This window comes from Bactrocera latifrons, unplaced genomic scaffold (genome assembly GCF_001853355.1).
Source record: "Bactrocera latifrons isolate USDA-ARS-PBARC rearing strain unplaced genomic scaffold, ASM185335v1 scaffold_108, whole genome shotgun sequence".
Taxonomy (NCBI): domain Eukaryota; kingdom Metazoa; phylum Arthropoda; class Insecta; order Diptera; family Tephritidae; genus Bactrocera; species Bactrocera latifrons.
The window spans coordinates 696,396-715,363 of record NW_017534497.1 but is presented as its reverse complement, the minus strand read 5'-3'; positions in this window follow the sequence as shown (position 1 = coordinate 715,363).

Here is an 18,968-nt window from a genome sequence, read left to right as displayed (position 1 = left end):
TATATCTCGTACAGCTCATCGTTCCATCGGATGCGATATTCGCCGTGGCCAACGCGCAAAGGACCATAAGTCTTTCGCAGAACTTTTCTCTCGAAAACACGCAACGTCAACTCATCCGTTGTTGACATCGTCCAAGYCTCTGCACCATATAGCAGGACGGGAAAAAAAATGAATATAAGTGCTTGTGATAAAATTAAAATTATCAAGGAGGCGAAATACATCGTATTACAAACATCTTAAGTATACTTAGAATGATCTGCTAAATTATCTTTAGCCGATAACGGAATTTTAAATCAACATAAGCTTGTTTTTGTGTGTTCATTCCGTTCCTTTTTCTACTTAAGCTGTTCAGTTGGTGAAATACTGTCGAGCTGTTAAGAGTATTTGCTTATTAAAATGGAAAGTAAAAGCTAGCTTATTAGACATAAGCAATGTGAGTAGTTCCGAAGAAAACCTTATAAACGAATCAAGGAATCTCAGGGAAAGGTATACTTCAGCATCTGGAAAAATTATTCCTGCTCGTATTGTGCGCCCGCTGGAATCTTGCAAAAAGAAATGCGCTGATAGAATAACATACGAGGAACAGCAAATCTTTCACAAACAATACTGGGAACAAGGCCTTTATAAAGATAAATACAACTCTTTGGCACACCCGATTTAAAATTTAAAAAACCTAAAGTTGACACTTACCACAAATGTGATTTGCTTCAACGTAAAATACAAGTTGCCAAGTCTGAAGAAAATAGAGCAAACAAACWTCTCAATATAGCACAACCAGCTTATGATGCTAAAAAAACCGATAAAGAAAAATCTCTAAATGATAATAAACTAAAAGTGTTTTGTTTCGATCTTGAACAGTGCCTTCCCACACCTCTGTTGAGAACTTCACGGTCATTCTACAAAAGGTCTTTATGGAAATTTAAYCTTACTATACATGACTATGGAACAAATCAACCAATATGCTAAATGTGGCATGAAGCAATAGCTAAGGAGGTGGAAGCGAAATAGCTTATTTACTGCAATTAAATGCAAACGTAAATCATATTGTTTTCTACAGTGATTGCTGCCCCGGCCAAAACAAAAACTCTTTCGTTGCAAAAAAGCAAAAAAAAATTATCTTCAATAAAAATCCATCATCCCCGTGATTGGTACCAATTTATAAGAACAGTCGGAGTGAAGAAAAAATTTTTAGTTAACGAAATGAATCATTTAAATATATATAAATTTTTTTTTTTTTGTTTGCCTTCGCATCATAAAGTGTGTTTACTTGGCGAAAAGTGGGTGACAACGGTGATAAATTCAATTGACATGACATCAAATGGTTCAGATTTACTAAGGAATACGGTAAAATATATTTTAAAACATCATTAAGTTAAGGTAATCCTTTCTAGTGCATTAATATAGCAAAGCGAGGAATCAATTACGTCAAAATAAAAGATTTAAAAAATTTTTATGTCGCACCAATAAAAATAGCACTAAAAAGAAAAATGATCTTATAGATATGCAGCCGCTAGTGGATGAAATTTATTGAGGCTTCTATATGAACTTATCTGCAGAAGAAATGTTAGATTGTCATCCAGTTCTAACCCAAAACGATGAAAGCAACGATTAAATATAGGACAATCAAATATTTACAAGCTTGACTGAAAAACTTAAACATTGCCTTTAATTTTTTGTATTTTTTTCGTTTTAAATAAAAAATATATGAACTAAAGACTGTTAATTTTAAATTTAAATTGTTTTGCTAAGGAATAAAAAAAATTCAACAAACATCCTAACTCCTTTTACTCACCTGTTTCAAATTTAACAGAAGCTCTTATATCTACTTATTAATTTTAAAAACTCTATTCTTTCTTGCGTAACAAAATCTTAAGTCTAATTAAAATATCGTTTCTTAGTTATTTTCGTTTTGGAAAACATCTTAAGTATAAAACAACAAACAAAACAATACTTTCCAATAAGCTATTTTTCAAAACTTGCCTAATTTTAATTTAATAATAGTAAAACTTTTTATTTTTTTTTTAAACTGCAGCACACATGATTTTATACAAAATCGTTAATATCTTCAAACACGATTTTTAGACTTAAGATGTTATGACAAAACGACACAGATATAATAACATTACTTAAATACATGGCATGACTATAGCTATAGTACTCAGTAAAAATGGWAAGGTGAAAATATAACCCAGGCATACTAATTACTGTGATTACTATATTCATTACAGTATTTATAATGCTATAACTACTTTCATTTTTCAAATATTTTCATTGTACTAACTACGATTACCATTTGATTACTATACTCATTACAGTATTTGTTACAATAACTACTTTCATTTTGCGAATATTTTCATTATATTAATTACATTAGAAGTGYTCCCTCCATAACTTCAGGATGCTTTGAACATCAGACACTAGATCACCACTTTAGATCCTACAAGAATAAGCTTCGGTCGTGAAGCATTCCGTCAGTAGCACCATCTTTTCATAGGATTTTCGAACRTTACACCGTGGTCGAGCGCAAYATTGCGWAGTAGGCTGTTTRCTTTCTCTCCACTGCGACAGGACAGTCCTTATCATACCAGCTGTTGTTTCGACCATTACGAAAACCAATGGTTTCGGTTGCAGCTGTACGACGAGTACTGACGAGTGCTCTCAGAGAGCTGTAGTTCGNTAGCACTAAAAAGAAAAATGATCTTATAGATATGCAGCCGCTAGTGGATGAAATTTATTGAGGCTTCTATATGAACTTATCTGCAGAAGAAATGTTAGATTGTCATCCAGTTCTAACCCAAAACGATGAAAGCAACGATTAAATATAGGACAATCAAATATTTACAAGCTTGACTAAAAAACTTAAACATTGCCTTTAATTTTTTGTATTTTTTTCGTTTTAAATAAAAATATAAGAACTGAAAACTGTTAATTTTAAATTTAAATTGTTTTTCTAAGGAATAAAAAAAATTAAACAAACATCCTAACTCCTTTTACTCACCTGTTTCAAATTTATGTCTACTTATTAATTTTAAAAACTCTAGTCTTTCTTCCGTAACAAAATCTTAAGTCTAATTAAGACATCGTTTCTTAGTTATTTTCGTTTTACAAAACATCTTATGTACAAAACAACAAAAACACAATACTTTCCAACAAGCTATTTTCCAAAACTTGCATAATTTTAATTTAATAATAGTTAAACTTTTTATTTTTTTTTAAACTGCAGCACACATGATTTTATACAAAATCGTTAATATCTCCTAACACGATTTTTAGACTTAAGATGTTATGACAAAACGACACAGATATAATAACATTACTTAAATACATGGCATGACTATAGCTATAGTACTCAGTAAAAATGGAAAGGTGAAAATATAACCCAGGCATACTAATTACTGTGATTACTATATTCATTACAGTATTTATAATGCTATAACTACTTTCATTTTTCAAATATTTTCATTGTACTAACTACGATTACCATTTGATTACTATACTCATTACAGTATTTGTTACAATAACTACTTTCATTTTGCGAATATTTTCATTATATTAATTACATTAGAAGTGTTCCCTCCATAACTTCAGGATGCTTTGAACATCAGACACTAGATCACCACTTTAGATCCTACAAGAATAAGCTTCGGTCGTGAAGCATTCCGTCAGTTGCACCATCTTTTCATAGGATTTTCGAACATTACACCGTGGTCGAGCGCAATATTGCGTAGTAGGCTGTTTACTTTCTCTCCACTGCGACAGGACAGTCCTTATCATACCAGCTGTTGTTTCGACCATTACGAAAACCAATGGTTTCGGTTGCAGCTGTACGACGAGTACTGACGAGTGCTCTCAGAGAGCTGTAGTTCGGCTGTCTGTTGTGATTGCAACTTCTCCACGTCGAACTTTCCTTGTGTTTGTTGACGGTCGTTTTGATTCTGCACCGAAGCGGGTGCGAATTTTGGTTGCAACAAGATAGTAGCCCGAGTCGATGTTCGGATCTCGGGCCGTAGGCACGCCTAAAACACTGGAGACGTGTCTTCCATCTATCACAACAAGATCGATCTGGTTGGTGGCTTTTCGATTCGGAGACAGCCAGGTGAAYTTTCCTATGCTAGAGTCTAGTACTAATTAACTATATTGGGACATSGGCGAAGTCGATCTACCTCAACCCATTCAGGGATGTTTCATCATTGAGGCTGTTTTTACCGACTGTTGTTCCAAAGACACCTGTTTTTCTCTGGGCAGCAGACGGGATTCGGCATATTCTCGAATTAGTGACCGGTCATTCCAAGCACATAGAGAGCCGCTTGTTTAAAGACCGACGCCCGCTCACAGCCGCACCTCTGGTAAAGAGACGCTGCAATCTAACGAGCCTTTAAACCGCTCTCTTTATCATTATCATTATCACTATCATTACTATTATTATCCTTACCATTACCATAACCATTTCAAAAACTGTACACAAGTACTATTTTATTTTACAATAACGTTGCAATAATCATTACATTAATAYTACATATAAGATTACCAGTTACCTAATAAATTCCATCGCTCTTACATAATTATTTCAAATCAAACTTTCAAACAATAAGCACTTCCTCAAGACTACATAGACGATTCTTCTTTACTCATTTATAATAGCCCGAAGCCGCCTCTATTACTCCTAAACAAATAAATAAGTAATACAACAAATAAGTAATCAGTCTTACTTCGTCTGCAAATATTTATTTACTTAAAAATTTTGTTTTGTGTGCGAAATTCTTTCCAGCGTAAATAAATAAAATCAACAACAGTCGCTATTTATTGTTTACCAAAAACTTTAGTGCGCTTTTAGGCACAATAATGGCTTCCTTCCTTCCTTATTTAATCACTTATACGCCGCCAGTGARTAAACAAATTATGGAAGTAGGAAATGATGATGACTCTATTTTAAGTTACTTGTTGAGTAATTATGTTTATCTGAAATTTAAAACAACAAATTTTCGCGCTTATTTTGGTTACGTCGAACGGAAGAGAAATCTTTAGRTGGTTGACTTTTGATTTGTGATTTGCTCAACATCATTATAGAGGTTGTTTTAGATTTTCTGARGTATGAAAATTCATTCGGTGTTTAATATAGACATAATTAATTAGTTTAAGTTTGATTAAACTGGCAGGCTTTCACACCATACGTAGGTCTAATAATGCCATAAGGAGRGTCAGTTTAAAACAGGATGTCAGCGCTTTTTGCGAAGTTTATTAGAGCCTGTATATCTAATATATATTTGATACTTCACCAAATGCCTTGAACTGCGAAGCTCCAAGGTACCTTCCCTGCATTTCTTACATATRTCGTTAGTTACTAGTGCATGTGATGCCAGTAGGCTTTCAATTTTTTCGAAGCCGTGTGAGTAAAATGCGTGTTTTCCTTCCGAACCCTTCCTTGTAAACCTTGCATGTCCTTTACGAATTTCATYCCACCCTGTCAGCCCTAATTTAGTGGCTAAGCAGATGGCGCTTTTGGCAAACTCATCAGCTATTTCGCTCTTGGAATTCCCTTCTGGTCCGGAACCCAGTATATATGCAGCCGCTCTCCGGCAGCCACCGTATCAATTACTTCTCTGCTTTTAAGAACATTAACAGAAGCATTGAAGGACCGCCCGARATTTAGCTCCGTGTAGCAGATGCCGGCGCCCACACTCAGCCCTGATGATTAATTATAAATAAATAAGGGKGCGGACCCAAAAATGAGCTTTGAAGGAGTTTTTCGAAAAGGAGCATTCAGAGCTCGCATTAGTCACAGAAAATSTGCAGAATAAGCGAAGAAAACTGCGAACTATGGGGCCAGTGATCAAGTTCACCTTTGAGATTCAAACGTCGCAAACAATTGTCATTATTCCAAAGTCTTTTGCAGTAAAGCAGTCAATAAGATTTTCCATTTATTTAGATTTCAAAGCACATATCTTTTCTGGCAGCAGCAAACTCACTTGAAGTTCATCCAATGTTTCTCTAGAAAAGCGCGTCTTTGCCGATTATATTCAACAGAGGAGTATACGCTGAAACCCTGTTGTATTCTTCATAAGCTCACACGCAGAAATTTTCGGGTTTTGTTTGTCGACCGCAGATTTTTTGATTTTCTTCGTCAAATTTCAGTTCCGCTGTCTTTTTTGTGTCTGAAAATGCCGTCTTCGATTTCGGAACGTTACAAGCAGCGTATCTATCTTATTTAATGTCTTTGCCAGATCGCGCCCCCTCTGAATCCTACACTGATAAATATATCTAAAGAAACTAACTGAGGTTTGTCAAATGGAAAAAAAACCATTTCCATATGTTAGAGACTTCCAAAGCAGTTAAGGCTTTCTAAACTCAGTTGAAATTGTCTTATCTACTATTTTGAGGAAGACACTCTAAGCAGAGAACTTCACAAGTTCTAAAGAATTCAAAGTAAGCTGAAAACCTTGATTTTCTAGAATTGTTTTATGATAATATTTATAGGTTCAAATCATAGATGATGAAACACTGAAGCAGTTAAAGCAGTGAATGAAGATTTGATTCTTCTTATTCACCACAACAACATAAATATATATAAATGACAACATTTTTAATACTTCACAATTTCTTAAAGGAGATGGCTGTTATACAGGGGTCTATGCAGGAGATTTATCAAACTTTAGAAGAAATAAAAACCGATTGCTAATAAACCTGCACCACGATCTAGAAGGTCAATTGTCAAAAAAATTAATACAATAATGGTTTSTAATCGTCCACTCCATAACCTCATTGACCGCATTTCCATCTGACGTTTGGGAAAGTATTACTATCTGTTTGATGTGATTAGTACGGAGTCATTTACTAAGACCTCCTCCACTCTGTACCGTYGAAAATTGGGCCGTCTAAAAGAAGCAATCGCCCAGAAGYGGCAAGCTTTGGCGTATGCYAGAGGAATTGTGTTCCATCAGAAAAAAGTCAGGCAACATGTTTGATACTATAATTACTAGCTTTAGCAGTCTATGATGAATTATTTTGATACTGGAAAATTCTCCCGAAAAGAGGGTTGTGAAAAGCGACTATCTCATTTACAAAATTACAACAAGTTAGCGTACCAAGCGGTTCATATTTGACCTCAATCGGACAATTCTAACTAAGGTAAATAAACTGGATTTATTGATAATATACATATAAGGCTCTCTTAAGTTGGGTCATTGGTAGCCGTGGAAGATATCAAATCCCCGTCAGAGCWTACTCTGCATTGCTAACCCAATTTATCAATTTCCTGAAATTGTGATCTTAATGGGAGGTGAGGTGTGATGGTCACTACAGTGTTACTAAGTTCCCTTTTATCTAGAAGTAGATGGTCTTTGGTCTGCGCACCATAAGGAGGAGTGCTCCAAGAAAACTTTGAGGTGTAACCTGTGTTTCTGTGTTGGATTGAGGTGTTCCACTCGGTTCCATAGTTCCTAACAACAATTGAAGGATTTGAATGATTTGGGGCAACTTTGGGGAATCGTGCTACCAGCTACCATGAGCTGATCAACTCGTCTGTCTTTTTTTTTCGTCCTATTACTAAAATTGTATGACTATATATATACCCAGCTGATGTTAACCGAGTTACTTACTGAGAGGCTAGTAATTGCTTGCTTGGATAACCTAACGTATTGAAACTTAGAATTGACGCTAGGGATAGCTTTTATCGTTGGCTGTAGAGGTTTCATGGACTTGCTGTTTAAAGCGAAAGCCCACTTAACCAATTCTGTTAAGCCAATATTTTCGGCTTGAAAGACTGAATTGTAGTCATTTATTTTGAAGCTATGGAATACTACTGGAGAAACTCGCCTTTTTTCCTATTTCACACTTTGATCCGTCGGTTATTACACTGATTTCACCGTTTAAAATTTCGATCAAAGAACCATTTACCCATTATTTTTTACTTTTTTAGCAACAGCGCGCCAGTCATTTCTTCTTTTCGCAACGTGGCGCCAATTGGAAATGCCAAGCGAAGCTAAATCTTTCTCCACCTGGTCTTTCCAACGGAGTGGAGGTCTTCCACTACTTCTGCTTCTCCCATCTTCGAAGTTATGACTGTGACAATGACGTGGGTGCTTAGTCGCGAGTGCGACGACTGTTTGTTTGATGACAGGAGATATTTCGTCTTGTCCTCGTTTACTGCCAGAAGTGAAGAAAGTTCTCTGATTGCCATTCTCTTGAGTGTGGCCAGAAACGATTCTTTCATATATAGCTCAAACAGATCACGACTTCCGGTCTTTGACCAAGTATCCTCTGTGTAGCCAGAAAATATCTGGTGAGCCCTGATGATTAATTATAAATAAATAGAGGGGCGGACCCAGAAATAGTTTTAAAAGGAGTTTTTCGAAAAAGAACATTTCGAGCTCGCATTAGTCACAGAAAATGTTCAGAATAAGCGAAGAAAACTGTGAACTATGCGACCAGTGATCAAGTTCAAGTTTAAGACTCAAACGTCGCAATAAATTGTCATTATTCAAAAGTCGTTTGAATCTATCTATTACGCAGTCAATAAGATCTTCCATTTCTTTGGTTTTCAAAGCACATACCTTTTCTGGCAGCAGCAAACTCAGTTGAAGTCCATTAAATATTCTCTAGAAAAGCGAGTCTTCAAATCTTCACCGATTGTATTCAACAGAGGTATATACGCTGAAATCCTGTAGAATTCTTCACAAGTTCTCACGAAAACATTTTCGCGATTTCTTTCTCAACCGCTGTTCTTTCGTTACAAGCAGCGTATCTGTCTTTGCCAGACTGTTCCCCCTCTGAATCCTCCGCTGATAAATATACCTAAAGAAACTCACTAAGGTTTGTAAAATGGAAGAAAAAAATTAGTGAACGCCACGTAAAGAACACTACCAATGAAAAAGCGTAAACACTATTTTTTACCGGGGAATTAAAATTTTGTGTTTAGTTCTTCATTGATCTGCTTTTCATGGTTTTCGCCACAAAAGAAGAAATGTTGGCTTTAGGCTCCGCTCCTTTCCTATTTTATTTGTCTGTGAATATTTAGGTTTCGCCGTTAGGAATATTGACTTTAGGTAAAGCTTTTTCAAAAATATAGTGAGARCATGAGCTTCCCGTTATATTTTTTATTTTTCTGCCTATGTAACTAGATTACTGAAAGTATTAAAGTACAACATCTTGCGAAAATTTTGCATGTTGCTTCAACTTTGTACTCTTAATGCTTTACTCGAGTACCAAAATTAGTTCTGTTTTAAAGTACTAAATATTTTAAATTTTCTACAAGTTTAGAAAGTACAAGAAATTTAAATTTTTCAAAACTCCAAAGAATCCGAAAAATTTAAAACTTAAAGTATTGCCTTAATATAATATACATTTGAATTGCACTAGCAACAGTCACTAGCAGGCTAAAAATACTATCAACACCGATTTCGATCAAATGCCAAGCTATTCACTGATATCAAAGCCATATGCAGAGATACACAAACGCACATTGCCTACCACCGCTGTAGCGCCGCGACTACAATGGTGGCAGCATAGAAAAAAGCAATAAAATGTCTAAACAATTGTACTTAATGTCTTGAAAATGTTTATGACCTTGTTGCACCCGTAAACCGGTGAGGCGTTTAAACGAGGCACAGCGGACAAACAGCCTAAACGCCTGGTATTTAAAGGCAAATCAGTATGGCAAAGAGTTGACCGAAAGGTGGCGCATGCTTAGAGCTTGGCAAGCCGCAACAAGACATTGACGCATTTGAGCCAAAGTTAGGCGTTCACGTTGGAAGTGAGTACATTGGAATGCAATGCAGAMTTTGCGAGTGAGCGTAGWTATATTTATATGTGTGTRTGGACATTTGTAAAGTAGCCTAGTGCGGGTAATTTATACGGCCGTTTTTTCGGCGGCTTCCGGCACAGTGTGTCGGTTATTTGGTGGCACACAAACAAGCAAATATACGGACACACATATACTACATACACATCTCTATACCTACTTATACCTTTACAAACATATGTATATAGCCTACCCATACTGCCATTTGCATAACAGTTCTTTGCGCTTCCCTTGACATAGCGTTTCACTGCAGTGTACTCGTTGCTCGTTTCTAAGCCGCACAAATATGCTGGTCACCTTACAAAGGCTCAAGGCAACTTAATAGATACAAGTGAGGATATACAACAAGTATGCGTACTTATACAAATATATTTGTGTATGTGTATATGTATATGTATGTGTTTGTTGCTTCCGCTTCAAGGCTTAGCGCTCATGCCAAGTCCTTTGGCCATTTTCTTCCTGTTGGTAGCAGTCTTTACGAGCATTTCGCTGAACGTTCGTAATTTGATGACAGTTTTATGGCGCCAGCAACAATAAAATGGACAAATAAGGGTTAATTATTTTCGGCACCAAAATATATGCAGACACTTTAGAGCCGCTAACGAAATTACAATGGCAATAATAAAATGTATTTTAAGAATTTCGGTTGGCACATTGGATGATTAGCATAATGCGAAATGTGGGCAATTAACGTGAGCAGATTTAGGGGTTTCAGCTATTTAAACAGTAAATTAAATAGTTTGGGTTGTGCGATTAACAAACGGTTGACCGAGAAACACTTAATTCGAAAGAAAAGTCAAGCGATCTCCGAATAGTGATAAGCAAAATTAAAAAGGAATGACGATTAACCAGAATGCAATTTTTCCAGAACTAGCTAAACGTTTCCCAAGTCCACAACATAACTTTATCATATGCTATATTTTTTAATACATTTATGCAAAAGTTGTGAGCCTCAGAGGCTAGTTAATCGTTCTCGACGTATACAGTYTAGTGAAACGAACTCCAATATTTTACATTAAAACGAAAACTTTGTTTCGAATAAATTCAAAGTTTGTTCCAAAGTAAACAGRACTTAAAAAAAAAACAAAATAAATAGTCTCCTTCTGCTTCAGTACAGCTTTTTACACGATCCAAAAGCATGTCGAACGAGTGTTTTAGYTCGTTGGCTGGTATGGCCGCCAGTATGCCGGTGCAARCTTCTACGTCTGCATAACGCTTTCCCTTCATGGGCAAATGCATATTTCCAAAAAGGAAGCAGTCGCACGGTGCCATGTCAGGTGAATACGGGGAGTAAAATGTGATTTTTGGTCAAATAATCGGTCACAAGCGTCCTTCGAATGTTGGATTCTGAGCAATTTTTGGTCGTTTTGGCGATGTTTAATGTCATTTCCTTGAATTTCAATGATGATTTCTGCTGATTTTTGATGATTACGGATTTTGATTGGAACCCATGTTGATCGTCATTTATGTATGTCCTCACGACCACTTTGAAAACGTTGAAACCACTCGTGCACTCTGCTACGGGAAAGGCAATCATCGTCATAAACCTGTTTCATCAATTGAAACGCGGCCACGCTTGCAAMAGTTCAGACGCTGACCCCAATTTTTAACGGGTTTCGAGCATAAATCGGCCAATACTGCTGCAATTTCACATTAGATATTCCTACGAAGTTTATTAATCGTATCTAAATTGGTGGCATAAACCATAGATTTGACGTAGCTCCACAGGAAATAGTCTAACGGCGTCAAATCGCACGACCGAGGCAGGCAGGAAAATTTCGTGATATAACACATTCACCAAATATGGTTTTCAATAAATCGATTATGACATTCGCTGTGTGGCTTGTGGCGCCGTCCTATGGAACCACATATGGTCCAAGCCCATAAAATCCCATTCGGGTCAAAAATATTCGGTTATCATTGAGCGGTGGGGATTCCCATTCACAGTCGGTCTTGATAATCACTGAAGAAGTACGACCTAATGACGCCGCCCCATAAACCATACCAAACCGTAATTTTTTCGGTATGCAATGATGACTCATGGAGTACATGTGGACCAATAACGCGTATTCTGCTTATTGACGAAGTCATTCAGCCAGAAATGAGCCTCATCACTGAAGACGACTTTTCGATGAAAATCCGGATAATTTTCAAGTTGTTGCTCAGCCCAATTTACGGACATATGACGATTATGGTGGCCAACAGTTTAGTTCTCGCGTTCAATTTGATGTTGTAAGGATTTAGGCTAAGATCTTTTTGCAAATTACGCCATAATCATATCATAGAGATGCCCAACGCTTGAGAACGACGTGTGAGAGACTGATTTGCATCTTCCTCAATTGATACACTAGCGGCAGCAATGTTCTCAACACTACAGGCACTCTTTGTCTCACTGGCACGGCAACATTTTGTACTATTCTTGTGAATTCAAATTTTTTCACTAAAAGCGTTCACATTGAAGAATCCGGTACTCCTATCATCAAASAAACAGTCGTCGCATTCGCGACTTGGCTCCCACGTCATTGTTGACAGTCATAACTTTAAGTCGGTGATAATTTGATCTGTCTTGGAACCCGTATTAACACGAAAAGTATAGGGATTGAGGCTGCGATGAAAAGCTGTAATAAAAAGTCGAAGAAAAGCAGCATTCTGTTCGTAGATTCGAGATCAAAAGTGGGTAACATCAATTTATCAATATAAGTGCTTGTTAACATATGTAAATAAGTGCAAAAGCTTCGGCAAAGCGGTAATTTGTACTGTATCTGGAAGTCAGCACGTTATATAATAACTTAAATTATGAAATTTACTAAACGTCTATGACGTCCGTTATATCTTATACTTTAAAGGTATATGCTACGAACTTTGAGAGAACACCTACCGATATTAATTAGGATAGAAAGACTTATCTTAGAGAGTGAAAGGTCGCTACAGMAAATGTATATTCGTAGTGGACAACRATGATACCTGATACCTTACTCAAAGCGGGCTAAACAGTTGATATCTATTTAAATGAAACTCATGAACGATTTGTCAAAAATACGTTTTTGAATATCCACTAGGTTCATTGACTTCGSTACTGCACCTTTTCGAAATTAACAYACCAAATACGAATGYCTGCTTCGACTGATACAAGTACAAAACTTGAATAGAAGATAGTTCGTATGGCGGATATATCTTATAGGGGTCCCATAACGGGGGTTGCGATGAATTTGCAGCTTTTTGGAGAAATAAGAAAGGGGTTCAAAACCTGAGTAACTAATTTACCTACTTACAGACGGGCATGGTTTAATCGAATCAGCTGGTCCTGTTGATTATTTATTATATCCTTTATATAATCTCCGAGGAGTCAAGTTATAAAACTACTATCTCATTAACAGAGGATTTTGTATGAATTTTTGTATATATTCACAAAGTRCCAAAACTGGCAATATTGGTTCAATTGTGCCTTTCTCGGATTCTACCTTGGCAAGTTCGTCAAACAGTTCATTCCTTTGGTTGCGAACTGATATGCTGTTCAGCCATTCCATATAGTCTTGCACCAAAGCGATGTAAATTAATGTAAGAGATCGCTTTGAATATTGCTGAATATGTCAATACTTTTATTTCGATATTTGAGTTGGGGAATTAYCTCGAAACATTGCCTATAGCAAACTTTATAAAGTAGACCTAGATATTTGACTTGATAAGTCATCGCTAACTTTCTGCCGCCAAGTTTTAGGGTCCTTAGGGAAAATATTGGCAAAAGCACCTTTGGTGTTTAAGAAAACTCATATCGCCAGCGTATAGTTCAGCGAACTTTGGATTTCTGCAGTTAGCTGATACAGAGCAATATTAGCTAACCTAAATGCTCAGTTAGCATGCTGGTTCTTATGTCAGGGTTGCGGTTTTCAGCGCTGATCTTATTTCGAAAGCTGTAATCTTTCTGTGTTTTTCAACAAGAAGAAAGTGAAACTTATCGGTTCAAAGTATATTGCCAGTGAAAAGTTSTTCCTTCCAATGATAGATATGACGATTACCTTTGTAATTCTCTATGGTTCAAGGCAACACATCAACCCGAGGTGGAGCAGTAAGACTTGTCTGCCTTCTGCAGAAATGCTGGAAAAATGCCATTCATCCTCGGTGACTCTTGTTTCGAAAAGGAAGCCAGAGCCAGACACGCTTCTTTGTTCCATGGTCTCTGTTCTGTTGCTAATGAATCTGAACTCAAATGAAACTATGAAAGTTCACGAAATCTCTATTATCTTAAGTAATCTCCTACTAATTTAAATATTTATCTAACGGGTGATCCCAATCTATAAGGGTCCTTCTTTCAATAGCCATTTTTGACACATCACGCTAGAGCTGTCAAGTTATTTTTGTTCGGTATTGTTTGGCATTTCATCATGGAAAGCCTGAACCACGTTTACAAATCATTCAATTTTATTGCGAAAATTTACGTTCTGTAAARAATATGCTTCGCGCGCTTCGCTCAACTTATGGTCAACATATTGGCAACACCATCACCCATCTTGAGATCCAGCAGTCATTATTGGATGATATACGATCGAATAGATCACGTCCTGCACGCAGTGAAGAAAACATAGCAGATGTAGCTGAGAGTGTACACGTGTGGAGAGTCGATTCGCACCGTTCGCAGCAAGTCGATCTGACGTATGCAACGACTTGCCAAATTTTACATCGAAATCGTAAATTGAAAGCGTCTAAAATACAGCTTGTGTAAGAACTAAAGCCGCTCGACCTTCCCAAGTGACATCACTCCGCTCTATGTGCTAAAATTCCAACAAGATCTGATATTTTCGACCATATTTTTTTCAGCGATGAGGCTCATTGCTTGCTCAATTGGTATGTAAAAAAGCAAACTTACCGCATTTAAGACGAGACCAACCCGAAGAGATTCAAGAGCTGCCATTTCATTCAGAAAAGCAACGATTTGATGTAGTTTGTGGGCCGCTGGAATTATCGTTACATATTTTTTCAAAAATGATGCCGTTAAGAACGTAGCCGTCAGTGTCGACCATTATAGTGCCATAACCATAGATAACGGAATATTTGATGCCTCAAATTATAGCTCGTGATCTCGACGACATTTGGTTTCAATAAGACGGTTTTCCACATCCCACATATCGCAAGAATAAATGGAATTATTGAGAGAATACTTCGATAAGCAGATAATTTAATTTTTGACCGGTCGATTGGTCACCAAGTTCGTGTGATATCACAGCGTTAGACTTTTTCCTGTGGTGATATGTAAAGGCTAGAGTCTATATGGATAATCCTGTTTTGATACAAGTCTCGGAGCAAAACATCATGCGTGTCCTTCGGCAGTTACTAGCCGAAATATTCGGACGTGTCATCGAAAATAGAACTCAACGATAATGATCATTCCCCATTAAATTTGAAATTTGTGTATTTTTTTTCTCTACAAAAGAAGGGAACCTCGAAATGGGTCACTTTACAAACATTAATTTTACTTTTATTAAGCGTCTCTCTATTCTATCTATCTCCCTCTTTGCAGTTTTTCTTGTCGCCTTCACTTACTGCAAACTATACATATATTACAATCAACTGGATTTAACGGACTTTTTTTGGACATTCGGCACTCGGCGGTTAGCCCACTCAACAACGAATGCTAAATGCCAACTGCCAAATACAATTCAATTGACACTCCATTTGACATTTCGACAAAACAAATCCGTGCTATTTCAAGCAGAAAAAACTAATGCAATGAAATTGCTACTAAAACAGAGGGAGCCCAGTGCGCACCGATTATATGAAATTAACACGAAAAGAAAAGTGAAAAAAAAAACAAATTTTACGAGTACGAACTGTGAAATCCCGCAAGCAGCTTAACTTGCATAATCCACATATCAGTCAATCCACACCGCAATGGCCAATTTAGCCGCAGACACTTGACCTTTTTTACTTCGACATTTTTCTAAAAATGTTTTGCTTTCACCCAACACACACCACACACTTTGCCGACTCACACAACTGGTACGTTGGTTGCTAGCTTCGTTGGTCAGTGGCTGTTGTTGTGGTGGTCATCACATAACCGGCTGTCGGTATGTCATGGCGTATAAGCCACTTGCAGTTTGCTGGTTTTCGTAATTGTTTTTGTAACTTTCAACGTGTGTGTATGTTGCATATATGTGTTATGTGGTTGTTGCTGTTGTTCTATGGTTTAACAGCAAAAATGTGTTTATGACTTTGGGCCAAATGGTTTTTGCATGTCTTTTTTATCCAAAGGTTTTACATTCACTTTTTGCCATTTTCTTTTATTTCTTCTTTAATGGTTTATTTCTTACTTCATTTTTTTCGTTGGTGGTTTCTCTCACCATTTTGGTTAGCAACGATTTTTGAAGTTTTTATTAGCTGCTATTTGAGTTTGCCCAGTGTGACGACGCAGTGGGTGCAATGGGTTGTAAAAATATCCTTGTTAAGCTCCTAAGCATAGCTGAACCTGTGGGGAAGGGCGCTGGAATTTCGCTAGTTGGCTGTGCCATTGCTGATACGTGATTGAAATTTTCTGCACCCATTTCATTTGTGGGTTCCTTAATACGCATTGGTCTTGTACGGTAGCCGAATGCCGCTAGCGTTGAATCCATTAAGCTTTAGGGTAAGAGCTTTTCTTGGGTGGCTGGGCACAGGTGTTTGTCTAATTTAATTGTGGCATTCAATTTTAAAGGGCTTAGAGAAACTTTAAATGCATATTGCCAGAATTTCTTGGATATCGTCAAGCATTTTTGCATTTCGTAAAGCTTTCAGAGCTTTAAACCACCACTCAATGTAGGTCCAAATGTAGATGGCAACAATGCGACCATATACACAGATAAGCAGCGGCACTGCGACAACGAAAAAGCAGATGGTTTGAAGCCCTTGTAACCGAATGCGAGACAGTAATATAGCGACTATGGCACTCCTAGTAACGATCGAGAGGGATCTTAATACAAAGTTTGAGCTCAGAACGGATGGCGAAGCAGATATGACCAAAATATGACAAAGCGAGAACTAAGGTCTTATAAAACAAATCCCAGTAAAGTATATTCGGTTATAAACTTGCAGCTATCATAGCTGGGCATTGACCGTTTGAAGAACATGCGTTAAAAATGGGAATAAGTTAGAGAACTTTCACCATGGACTTTCAAAGCGCTGAGTGCAAATATTGWGGCAAAGTGAGGATGGCAATCACTGCTGCAAAGGACCTATCGGGATAAGATGGAATCTCTGTCCAATAGTGATGCTGTGCCCCTTTGAGACGGTTGTTAAGCCACTAACCATTTATGGTGAAGGGAAATAGATGCACTCGCTCAAATACACTCGGAAAGCGGTCCTTATTCGAATGCGTGCAATTTTTTACGAACACCACCAACAATACCATTCCCAGATAGAGACATTTCGTAATCTTCTGTAGATTTGACTTCACCCCCGATAACCTGGACCACTGCATCCCCTATCGAATCTTCACTTGGTGGTTTATTCTCTGCGTACACACCCACAGAAGATTTGTATGTGGGTGGCGCGAAGTCCCGGAAGAAAAGACGCAGTGAGTTAGTATCACTGATGGGTTGAAATTTCGAGTGGAATGTTGGAGGGGAGTTTTCTATCTATAGTTTGTGCTACCCGGCAAATATACTGTTCTTCAAGCAGAAGAGTAATATTAGCCGTGAATGGGATGTCGCTCAAAATTAATTTAAAAAAAGTGCCTGACCTCACTAGCATTATTATGAAGTTACTTGGTTGAAGACTCGTTTGGGTACTTGATGACAACCGAATAATTAGGAACTTCAAAGATGATCTCCTCGCAAGGAGAGACGGGAATATTCCGCTGGACCTTTGCAAACCCAATAAACGTTGGTTTGCTATTAGTTAAGAATTCCCCGCGGCAACGATAGGAGTTCTAACCGGTAACTATTCTCGTGGTACTCATGTAGTGGGACTATAGGACTAGGTGAGAACATCTAGACAGTTTACGTTTACGTAATTGAATAAAGTTAATACAATAATGTACCCAAAAAACTCAATAAATAAGTGCCAAATACTTTGCCGATATGTCGGGGTCYATACCTAGGAGTTCTAGGCATCATAACGGAGCGGCGTTTCTAGCTGAATAAAAGGCTTCAACAATATCAACTTCGTAACCTAAGCTAAGCATCTCTAGATTATAAAAGAAAAGCGCAGGAGCGCAGCCTTCTTCGGAACAATTTTGATAGCAGAGCAGCAGATCTTGCTGAAGCTCAGTAACCATACGTTCAGGACTGATGAAGAAATGCCTAACCTCGTTATCAATGAAATCGAGTCATTTTGTGAAAAGACTAATATGAGTTCGAGGCCACAGGTGAACTTGATAAGCTTGCAAGAAAAGGTAGCTTAGCCCCGCTATCAGTAGAATGGGAACCATACGATCCTCCCCGTTTCTTCTACTACTAGGTAGCTGAGCTTTGAGGAACTTTTGCCAGAGCTGGACTACCATAAGTGCATGCGATGTCGCAAAATCATTTTGATCCAAGATGATCTAATTATCTATCCTCAGTAAGGCCTAATTGTAAGGGTTCTACCTTATATCGGCTATAGGTGTCCATGCTGTAAGTTTGGGAATCTAACCGGATGCCAGCTGGAAAAGCCGTATAGAAGAAAACGAAGTGGAAATATCTCAGAACTTCGTTATTTTTGCGAGATCGAGACAAAAACACTTGGGAATACAGACTTTCAGACATCACACCAAACTGGTGGGAATGGACCACCACCACCTGTACTTAGCCTTAGGAATTTGAAACCACCGGCTTCATGTGGTTCACTACTGGACTGTTGAGAATCAGATCATCTCAGCAAGCGTTGAGCAATTATGTGGAACTGTTAAGTCACAAGGTCCTTCAGGTGTAGGGTAAATCGTAAGCTTTCAACAATGCGCACCTTCCAATGGTTGTAGAAAGTGTAATTGGAATGGGGACACATGCAGCAAAGTCTGGGATATCAGCTGTTTGGAAGTGTATGAGAAGAATCTCTCAACACATCCTCCCCGGATGTCTCACCTTTGCTATATCACTGCAAAAATTTCTCGGATCTCATACTTTTGGATATATAGGTGAAATAGCGGATATAGAAATAAGGCATCAAAGCAGATTTGTGAGAGGTTCAGTCCGCTTTGGCGATAACTTAAACTATACCAACACAA